The sequence below is a fragment of the Aotus nancymaae genome, unplaced genomic scaffold, assembly GCF_030222135.1.
Source record: "Aotus nancymaae isolate 86718 unplaced genomic scaffold, 86718_ANA_hifiasm-v0.15.2.pri h1tg000006l, whole genome shotgun sequence".
Classification (NCBI taxonomy): Eukaryota; Metazoa; Chordata; class Mammalia; order Primates; family Aotidae; genus Aotus; species Aotus nancymaae.
In genome coordinates, this window is record NW_026988417.1 from 25,530,380 (window position 1) to 25,542,344 (window position 11,965).

The following is an 11,965-nucleotide window of genomic DNA, read 5'->3' on the forward strand; positions in this document are numbered from 1 at the left end:
TTGAATCATTAAGTATTAAATATTTGATAAAGTAGAGGCTTTAAAGAAACAACTGAACTACCTGATGACAAATTTAGAAGATTACACGGACACACTGTTTACCTGACCTGTGGTTCTAGCCAGAGTTCTTCACAGTTAACTTCTTCTCCCCTCCCCTCCCCTTCCCTGTCCTCCCCTCCCCTCCCTTTTCTCTCTTTTCTTTTCTTTTCTTTTCTTTTTTTTTTTTTTGAGACAGAGTCTCGCTCTGGAGTGCAGTAGCACTCCAGCGCAATGGCGCGATCTCGGCTCACGCAACCCCCACTTCCAGGGTTCAAGTGATTCTCTGGGTTCAAGTGATTCGCGTCAGCCTCCGGAGTAGCTGGGATTACAGGCGTGCGCCACCACACCCGGCTAATTTTTGTATTTTTAGTAGAGACGGGGTTTCTCCATGTTGGTCAGGTTGGTCTCAAATTCCTGACCTTGTGATCCTCCCACCTTGCCTCCCAAAGTGCTGGGATTACAGGCATGAGCCACCGCACCGGCCCACAGTTAACTTCTTAAAAAAATTACTGGCCGGGCGCAGTGGCTCACACCTGTAATCCCAGCACTTTGGGAGGTTGAGGAGGGCAGATCACCTGAAGTCAGGAGTTCAAGACCAGCCTGACTAACATGGTGAAATCCCGTCTTTACTAAAAATAAAAAATTAGCCGAGCGTGGTGGCGCACGCCTTAATCCCAGCTACTCGGAGGCTGAGGCAGGAGAATCACTTGAACCCGGGAAGCGGAGGTTGTGGTGAGCCGAGATCGCGCCATTGTACTCCAGCCTGGGCAACAAGAACAAAACTCTGGATTAAAAAAAAAGGAAGGAAGGAAGAAAGAAAGAAAGTTACAGATGAACACCCTAAAACATCCAAGCAGGGAGGGGACTGCTGATCCAATGACTACTTTGTGCCAGGCATTTTGCAATGTACGTTACATGTGTTACTTATTATTAACTACAAATGGAAGAGGTGAGTATTTTTATCCTCCGTTTGCAAATGATCCCAGAAGTTGAGGAACATACCCAAGTATTCTCAGTTGATATGAACTAAGATCTGAGCCATTCTCCTGCATCACGTGGCCTCTGTTTAAATTCCTTTAATAACTGTCCTGGGTCCAAATAAAAAACACAGATATCCTTCTATGAGATCCTTTTTTTCAGATTCTATTTTGTGCTGGGGCTAACAACTTTGATTGCTGTAAAAGAAGGTTGTTTAGACTATCCTGGAAAGATACTTGAGAAAACAGTAATAGGATTTTCTTTTGAAAGGGCAACTAGGTCACTGGGAGATCCTGGCTCGAGAGAGTTACTTCTCTGTGCATTTTGGGTTGCCAGATAAAATATAGCATGTCCACTTAAATTTTTTTACTTTCAGATGACTAAAAAATTAATTTTTAGTATGAATTGTCCCAAATACTGCATGGGACAAATGTCTACTAAAAACAGTCAGACCCCTGTCTCTATTTTAAAAAATACTACATAAAAAACAAGTATGTAATTGAATAAAGTTAAATTTCTGCTGTCTCTCCTGTCTTTGCTTGACAACTTCGTTGAGGTACACTTCCCATGTCGTATAATTCATTCACTTAAAGTGCACATTCAGTAGTGTATAGTATATTCACAGAGTTGTGCAGCTGCCACCAAAATCAACTTTAGAACATTTTTATCACTCCAAATGAAGTCCTATATCCTTTCACAGTTTTCCCCACATACACATTGCCCCGCCCTAGACAGCCATTAACCTGCTTTCTGTCTCTATAGATTTGCCTTTTCTGGACATTCAGAATCACACAATAAAAGATCCTTCATGATTCACTTCTTTCGTTTAGTATGTTTTCAAGGTACATCCATGTTGTGGTGTGTTTCATACTTTATGTCTTTTTATAACCTAATAGCATTCTATTTTCTAGATATTTTTATTTTTTCATCAGCTGATGGACATTTGCATTGCTTCCACTTTGGGGCTTCTATGAATAATGGTGCAATGAACATTCATGTTTTTGTATGGACACGTTTTTGGTTCTCTTAAGTTTACACCTTAGAGTAGAATTGTTGGGTCATATAGTAACTCTATCGTTGCCCTTTTGAGGAACTGTTAGGTTGCTTTTTAAAATGATTACATCATTTTACGTTCTCACCATCAATACATGAGGGTTTCAATTTTCCACATCCTTGTCAACACTTGTCATTATCTGTCTTTTTGCTTATTACCACACTAGCAGGTGTGAAATGGTATCTCATTGTGGTTTTGATTTGCTTTTCCCATGATGGCTAATGATACTGAATATTTTTTCATGTGCACATCTTTGGAGAAATGTCTTTTCAGATCTTTTGCCCATTTTTATTAAATTATTTGTCTTTTTATTATTCAGTTTTAATAATTCTTTGTATCTTCTGGATACTAGATCCTTTTCAGATATATTTGATTTACAAATATTTTCTCCCATTCTGTAGGTTGTCTTTTTCTACTTCTTGATAGTGTCCTTTGAAGCACTAAAGTTTTAAATTTTGATGAAGTTCAATTTATCTGTTTTTTTCATTTGTTACTTGGGCTTTTTGTGTCATAGATAAGAAATCATTGCTAATCCAAGATTAGGAAGATTTACCCCTATACTTTCTTCTATGGTTTTGGTTTTTAGATTTATGTCTACAATCTAAGGTAATGTTTTAATTTGTTGAATTACCGGCCCAACTTCATTCTTTTCCATGTAGATATCCAGTTGTCCCAGCACCATTTGTTGCAAAGACTGTTCCTTTTCCCACTGAATTCTTTTGACACTTGTCAAAAATCAAATGACCTAAATGTGAAGTCTTATTTCTGGACTCTTAGTTCTATTCATTTGATCTGTAAGTCTATTCTTACCCAGCACCACACAGTTTTGTTTACTGTAGCTCTGTAGTAAATTTGAAATGGGGAACTGTCAATTCTCCAACTTTGTTCTTCTTTTTCAAGATTGTTTGGCTATTCTGGGTTCCATAAAATTGTGGCTCTCCTTGTCAGTTTCTACAAAGTGGACAATAGGGATTTTGATAGTGATTGCACTGAATCTGTGGAATAATTTGGTGAGTGTTGCCATTTTAATAATAATATCTTTTGATCCATAAACATAGGATGCTTTTCCATTAATTTAGATCCTTTAAAATTTCTTTCAACAGTGTTTTGTAGATTTCAGAACATAAAGCTTGCACTTCTTTTTAAAAATTTATTCCCAAGTACTTTATTTATTTAATTTGATACTCTGGATGTTTGATAGTCACACTATTGGAAATGGGATTGTTTTCTTAGTTTCATTTTTAGATGGCTCACTGAAAATATATAGAATACAATTTTTTAATATAATCTTGTATTCTCCAACTTTGCTGAATATACGTATTAGTGGTACAGGTAATAATTTTGTAGTGGAGTTCTTACAGTTTTCTTTTCTTTATTTTATTTTATTTTATTTTTTTGAGAAGGAGTTTTGCTCTCGTCACCTAGGCTGGAGTGCAATGGCATGATCTCAGCTCACTGCAACCTCTGCCTCCTGGGTTCAAGTGATTCTCCTGCCTCAGCCTCCCAAGTAGCTGGGACTATAGGTGTGCACTACTACACTTGGCTAATTCTTTGTGTATTTTTAGTAGAGATAGGGTTTCACCGTTTTGGCCAGGCTGGTCTTGAACTTCTGACATCAGGCAATCTGCCCACCTCAACCTCCCAAAGTGCTGGGATTACAAGTGTGAGTCACTGCACCCAGGCGAGGTCTTGGAATTTTCTGTGTACAAGATCATGTCAATATACAAAATCATGTCATCTGATGTTGTGTATTGACATGATCTTGTGCATAGACATTTTTACTTCTTTCTTTCCAATCTGATGTATTTTACTTCATTTTCTTGCCTAATTATCCTGGCTAAAACCTTCAATATCATGTTGAATAGAATTGGTGAGAGTGGAAATCCTTGTTTTATTCTTGTGATGTTGGTGGTGGGTTTCCTATGGATGACTTTTATCAGGTTGAGAAAGTTCCCTTCCATTCTTAGTTTGTTGAGTGTTTGCCAGTATTTCATCAAGGATTTTGTGTCTATATTATAAGAGGCATTGGTCTGTAGTTTTCTTATCATTTCTTTGGAGAATTATTTTTTAAAATAATAAATGTGTCAGAAAATTCAAATGGGTTAAAATTCAGTAGCCCCTGTCTTGGTCACCCATTCTCAGTCACTCACTGTTTCTTGTTTGTAGGATTTTTAAAAAATTAAATATATTAACTATTTAAAATATATTTTAAAATAAATTTTTTTGCATTCTTTATCATTTATACTTTTGTAAATCATTTTTATAACCTTAAATCATTTATTAAAATTATAATTTGATACTCTGGGTACTTCACATAAAATATTCTCTTTCAATTTACAATAAAAATAATTTAAAAAAATTTTTTTTATAGAGTCTCGCTCTGTCGCCCAAGCTGGAGTGCAGTGGCACAATCTTGACTCACTGCAACCTCAGCCTTCCAGGTTCAAGTGATTCTCCTGCCTCAGCCTCCCGAGTAGCTGGGACTACAGGCACGTGCCACCACACCTGGCTAACTTTTAGTATTTTTAGTAGAGATGGGTTTTCACCATGTTAGCCAGAACGGTCTCAATCTCCTGACCTCGTGATCCACCCACCTCAGCCTCCCAAAGTGCTGGAATTACAGGCGTGAGCCACTGCACCAGGCTATAAAAAATTTAAAATTTTATAGCCAAAAAAATAAAGAACTCACTGACAATCACAAATCTGGCTCTAGGAGAATGACTTGTGTAAGTCATACTCTCTGAGGCACATCTGTAAAAACAGGAATAAAATTACTGACCGTCAGCATTGTCCTGAGGACTGACTGAGATGATTGATGTCTGTGAGGAGGCTTGAGACTCAGTCATATTTACTGTCACTTTGGAAATAATATATAATAGCATCCCTTTAACTAGAAAGCTGTTGCATGTTAGATGGGCATATAACCTTTTGAAAACCCTCTATACTAAATATTTCTCTATGCAATCTGTTTTTCAGAAGTCATTTTTCAGTTCTTAAATTCTTCTTTTTTTTTTTTTTGCCTAGATTCTGTGTTTCATTGCTTATTTCGGAAAGTTGGAAAGCATCATGCAAATACAGATATAGCTGTGCTGGTTAAAAATAAAATACTCAGTGTTTGCCGGTAAAGGAAAATATGATGCTATGTAGGTAAAACTGCTTGATGAAAATCAGATTTGCATCTCATAAGAACATTTCTGAAGAACTTTAGGCTTGAGAAAAGTAGGAGCCAAATGCTTCTCCCAGATGATAGTTTATAACTCTCACTGAAGTCAAAAGTTATTCTGAGGGTAAAATTTAGGCCATGTGTGTGGAAAGCTGGCAGAAAAAAAAAAGCATGCATCAATTTCTAAATTTTTCCAAAGTACTGAGATGAAAAATGATTTGTAGTTAAGATCTTGAGAAATGTTTTTATCCATTAGTGGAATATTAATAACACTTTAATGTAATTCATTATATTAACCATCCTTCTACAGGACACTAATTATGACAGAATTTGGTCATCAAAATAATAATTTAAGCAGCAAAAGCACAGGATAATACAAGCTATAATATCTAACATGGAGTCTTAAAGATTCCTTTAAATAGAGTTTCTCTAATGCATTTTACAAATGAAATACATCATTATTAGATTGAGAAGAAATTTCAGACAGACCTATTGTATCAAGTGAAGTATGTGGTCAATATTTATTAATTGCATGATTAGAAATTACCTTAGAGATTTTTTCTTGCAGTAATTTCACAAGTTTCTTCTTTTAAATTTCCGCGTTGCGATGACAATAAAAATTTTAAAAATTAATTAAAATTAAAAAATTGACCTAATTACAGCAACAACTATTGAAAGAGACAATGTAGAATTTTGCTTTTGATGTTCAAGGGGATTATCAGTTAGTCAGTAACTATTATCAGTTAGTCAGTATCTTTCACAAAGCTAGATACTTAACAAGGTGTGAATTGTTTGCTATGTCACTATTGATCAGTGCTTGAATAAACAGGTTCCAAAGTGAATCTTCTTAGTTCTTAGTGTGGTTTGGACAAGGGTGCTAGCCACAAAGGTTATATCTATAAGTTGATGCTTATCATTACACTATCTATGATACCAAGCAATACAGATGCAAAGAATGAAAGCTTTCCAGTAGGCTTTCTTTGAAAAAGCGATAAAGGCCATCTGTGTTCAAGGTTAATAGCAACACAGGCCAGAGAAGAAAATAAAGGGATCTTTTTTCTGTACTATCGATTTCCCATATAACCACAGTCAAATTCTTAAAAACAATTGTGCCGACCAAAATTAAATACCATGACTTTACTTAGGATTTTTCCAATTTATTTACCCACATAATTATCTAATTTTTTTTTTTTTTTTTTGAGACAGAGTCTTGTGCTTGCTGTCACCCAGGCTGGAGTACAGTGGCGTGATCATGGCTCACTTACAGCCTTGGCCTGCTGGGCTTAGCCTCTCAGGTAGCTGGGCGCATGCCACTATTCCCAGCTAATTTTGTAATTTTTGTAGAGATGGGGTTTTCCTGTGTTGCCCAGGCTGGTCTCAAACTCCTGAGCACAAGCGATCCTCCTGCCTTGGCCTCCCAAAGAGCTGGGATTACAGGCATGAGCCACCATGCCCTGTGATTATCTAATTTGATTCATGCAACGAACCTCTAAGGCAGGTATTATTAGTCCAATAGATAAGAAAACTGAACATGGGTATGGGTAAAATAATTTCCTAAGAAATTTACTGAGTGCCTACTATGTACCCAGATATTTTTATGTAATACCTCATTACATAATGATAAAGCAACCCTATGCAATAGGTTTTATATTCCCCTTTTGCAGGTGAGAAAAAAACTTGCCTAAAGTTGGGAATTTGGCTAGTGGTGGAAGTCCTAGTGGTGAAGCTATTCAATGTTCTTTCATTCATACCCCAGTTGCTTTTTAAAAACTATGTGTGTTTAACATTGGCTTAACACAGAACCCAAAACCACTGCAATATATGATGCATGAAAAAGGGGGAAAGTTTAGGAAATCAAAATTTAAGTATATTCCCTTATAAACAGATAACTAGAATTTTATTATTCATATGGCGTTGTCATTTCTTGTGTAGGTAGTGTTAACTGGCTTTAACTTGTTCATGATATAAAAAGAACAAAATCTATCAATCACACATGGAAACATTTTCCTCCAGTTACATTAGCTACAAAAACTTCTGACAAATTATTAGATTTGTACACATTCTTTTCACCAAATGTGCATTTGATTCCATTCACGTTCCACATCACTAGAGTAAATGGCCCATTCATTTTCTTGCTTTACCTTCTTGAACTGCTGCACATGTTAGCAAGCTAAGCAAAACTTAACCCAGGCCTGCAGAAAACTGAAATTGCCAGGGCCAAAGAATCCTGTGAAAAATTTAACACAATTGGACAGAAAATGGTGACTATTTATTTTTGTTTCTCAAGTTCTCCTAAAGCTGTGATTCATTTTCAGTGTTTTCTTTATTTCTTTTAATCCTGGAGTTGGAGCTTATTTTCTATATAAAATTGCAAAGTCTGATGGAATCCTTCTTGGCACACTTTCAATCTCTGGTACATTTTATTAACCTTGATTAACACGTGGCAGAAAATGACAGGGATAATGTTATAAAAATGAGAAGCATAAAGATCAACAAAAAACCATCAGTTAAGCATTTGTAGAGTGAGCGGCTTCTAGTTTCTAACATGAGTTAACAGTAAGGCCGTCTTAGGCACAGAGCCCCTGCACAATCTGATAACAAGAAACCCTGCTTTGTATCCTCAGAGGCTCTCATCGGCTACGGGGATTTCCAAACATTTGGACATGTGATCCTCTTGGAAATTAAATGACAATAATAATGATATTGTCATTTCTGAGTGGGATATGATAAAAAAATGAATTAACACCAATTGAGATAAAATCATCAGTATATTTGGCTGTTTTAACTTTTTTTTTTTTTTTTTGAGACAATCTCATTCTGTCACCCAGGCTGGAGTGTAGTGGTGTGATCTAGGTTCACTGCAACTTTTGCCTCCTGGGCTTAAGTGATTCCCTAGGCTCAAGCGATTCCCTGGCCTCAGCCTCTCAAGTAGCTGGGATTACAGGTGCCTGCCACCGCACCCAGCTGATTTTTGTATTTTTAGTTGAGGCGAGGTTTCACCCTGTTGGCCAGGCTGGTCTTGAACTCCTGACCTCACATGATCCATCCACCTTGGCCTCCCAAAGTGCTGGGATTACAGGCATGAGCCACTGTGCCTGACTGACACTGCTTTTTGAAGTAAGGCCATTGTGACATGCTTTGCAACACTTTTGGTGAGATGAATGCAAGTTATGGGCTTGTTGAATAATAACAACAACTAACGCTACTATAGTGATTGTGTTATAGCATTGTTCTATGTACTTTAAACAGTAATTCTTTGAATTCTGACGATCCTATGAATTAGAAGCTATTATCTCTACTTTCCAGGTGAAGAAACGGAGGCACTGATGAGTTAAACAACTTGTCTAAGATCACACAGCCAGCAATGGTGAAGGGAAATCACTGTGGGGCCAGGCATGGTGGCTCATGGTTGTAATCCTAGCAACTTTGGGATGCGGAGGTGGGAGGATCACTTAAGGTCAGGAGTTGAAAACCAGCCTGGCCAACATGGTGAAACCCCATTTCTACTAAAAATACAAAAAAATTAGCCGGGCATGGTGGTGTGCACTTATAATCCCAGCTACTTGGGAGGCTGAGGCAGGAGAATTGCTTGAACCTGGGAGGCAGAGGTTGCAGTGAGCTGAGATAGTGCCACTGCACTCCAGCCTGGACAACAGAGCAAGACTGTCTCAAAAAAAAAAAAGCAAGAAAAAAAAAAAATCTGTCACTGTGTTTAAACCACCACAGCAAACGGTAATGTCCCTCTCACAAGCCACTAGCTGCTTCGCATGCCTTTGGATACTCATCTAGGGGCTTCTAAACTCATCCCTTTCACTATTTAAATATTTCATTTATTGATTTTTTAAAAAGAAACTATGTGCCATTATCCCCTTTAGTGAGAAAGTCCCAGATAAAGGTTATACTCAAGTTCTGTAACAAAGAATGATTCTTGCTGGGTGCAGTGACTCAGGCCTGTAATCCCAGCATTTTGGGAGGCCAAGATGGGAGGATCTCTTGAGCCCAGGAGTTTGAAGCTACGATAACATTTGACTGCACCACTGCACTCCAGCCTGAGCAACAGAGCGAGACCCTGTCTTAAAAAAAAAAAAAAAAAAACTCTTAAAGCTCAGTTCATGGACAATTTGTGTCAGAATCTCTGAGCAGCCTGCTGTAAATAACTGCTATAAATGCTTCAGTCCAGATTTACTCATTTAGCGTCTTAGGGAGTGGGACTCAGGTCCTTAATTGATTCTGATGCCCACTAAGTTCTGAGGACCACAGCTCTACCAGACCCTTCTGATGACCCTGCTTAGAATGCCTTTCCCTCTTCTGTGTGCATCAACCCCCCACCTGGAGTTCCCCTGAATAGCAGATGCTCTTTCACACCTCAGAGGCTGAACAGGCTGTTTCCTGTGCTTGTCATGCTTCCCCCTCTTCTTGTCTTCTGAACTCCCACTGCCATCAGTCAGCTCAAAAGTCATCTCTGCAAAGACTGGGCCCATGAGGCAAAAGTTAGGTCTTCCTTCATTGTATCCCGAAGCTGTTAAACTCTTGTATCTCTTTCCTAGCGTAGAATTGCACTGCAACTGGTCTGTGTATTCTCTTACACAGGGAGTCCTTGGAGGTTGGGTTCTTTGTGTTGTCTATTTTTGTAAAATACCAAGATGATACCTGACCTGAAGTGGTAGGTGCTCTAATCATGCTGTTTGAACCATGAGCCAGTTCTGCTGTTTTAATTCTACCAAGATCATAGGTCACATACATAACTTTTTTCTGTGTGTGTATGACAGGTGACAGGGTCTCTCTCTATCGTCCAGGCTGGAGTGCAGTGGCGAAATCACAGCTCACTGCAGCCTCAACCTCAGGGGCTCAAGCGATTCTCCCACCTCAGCCTCCTGAGTAGCTGGGACTACAGACATATGCCACTATGCCCAGCTAAGTTTTGTAGTTTTTTATTGAGACAGTCTCACTATATTGTTCAGGCTGGTCTTGAACTTCTGGGCTCAAGTGATCTGCCTGTCTCAGCCTCCCAAATTTCTGGGATTACAAGCGTGAGCCACCAAGCCGGAATCATAACTTCTATTAAAAAATAATTCTACTAAAGTAGAAGAAAGGAAACAATTTTTGTCTTCTTGCACATTTATTCCATTTCTTTCTTTTCCTTCCTAAGCTTTACATATATGTATTTATAGGAAATATATGTGCATGGTACAAAATTCAAAGGATCCAAGATAGTAGACTGCAAGGAAAGCCACTCCCTCACCTACATCATCCAACTGTAGTCCCTCATAAGAAGGCAGTCACTGTCAGTTTCTTTTTTTTTTGAAACAGAGTCTCACTTGTCACCCGGGCTGGACTGCATGGCACGATCTCAGCTCACGGCAACCTCTGCCTCCCAAGTTCAAGTGATTCTTCTGCCTCAACTTCCGAGTAGCTGGGACTACAGGCACATGCCACCATACCTGGCTAATTTTTGTATTTTTAGTAGAGACAGGGTTTTGCCATATTGGCCAGGCTGGTCTCGAACTCCTGACATCGTTATCTGCCTGCCTCAGCCTCCCAAAGTGCTAGGATTACAGGTGTGAGCTACTGCGCTCAACCTGTCATTGTTAGTTTCTAGTGTTCCTTCCAGGGACATTTTAGACACATATAGGAAAGTTAGTGTGTGTGTATATATATATATATATATCTATCTCACTGTTTTGCAGTTTTTTACCTCTGTGATCTTTCTGGGTAAGTACATAAAAAGCAGCCTCTGCTTATTAATAAATACACTCTTTCATTCTATGAATATGTAATTTTTTTAAAAAAAAGACATCTCCTGATGTTTGTTACCAGTTTATTTATTTAATTATTTTTGAGATGGAATCTCATTCTGTCCCCAGGCTGGAGTGCAGTGGCACAATCTCCACTCACTGCAATCCCCGCCTTCCGGGTTCAAGAGATTCTCCTATCTCAGCCTCCTGAGTAGCTGGGACTACAGGCGTGCACCACCACACCCAGCTAATTTTTGTATTTTTAGTAGAGATGGGGTTTCACCATGTTGGCCAGGCTGGTCTTGATCTCCTGACCCTGTGATCTGCCCACCCCGGCCTCCCAAAGTATTGGGATTACAGGCGTGAGCCACTGCGCCCGGCAACCAGTATTTTTTCACCATCAATGATGCTGCAAAATACAGGTAATTTTACATGTGTGAGCATATTCATAGGATAAACTTCTAGAAATGGAATTGTAGGATAAATAGGTAGTGACAAATTTTGCCAAATGGTTTCTGATCTGCTATGGATCTGTGTCTTCACCCAAATCTTAGGTCGAACTGTAACTCCCAGTGTTGGAGGTGGGGCCTGGTGAGAGGTGACTGGATCGTGGGGGTGGATTTTCTTCTTGGTGCTGTTCTCCTGATAATGAGTGAGTTCTCATGAGATCTGGTCATTTAAAAGTGTGTGGCACCTCCCCTACCCACTTTGGTCCTGCTCCTTCCGTGTAAGTTGCCTGCTCTGTTCCTGCTTTGCTGTCTGCCACCAATAAAAGCTCCCTTAAGCGTCCCCAGAAGCAGATGCTGCCATGCTTCCTGTACAGCCTGCGGAACTGTGAGCCAGTTAAACCTCTTTTCTTTATAAATTACCCAGTCTTAGGTATCTCTTTATAGCAGTGCAAGAATAGACTAATATACTTTCCATAAATATTATATCCATTTTCACTCCCACTAGCAACTCATTCTGCTAGTGGTGTTTTCTTTGAGGTTCTAAAAT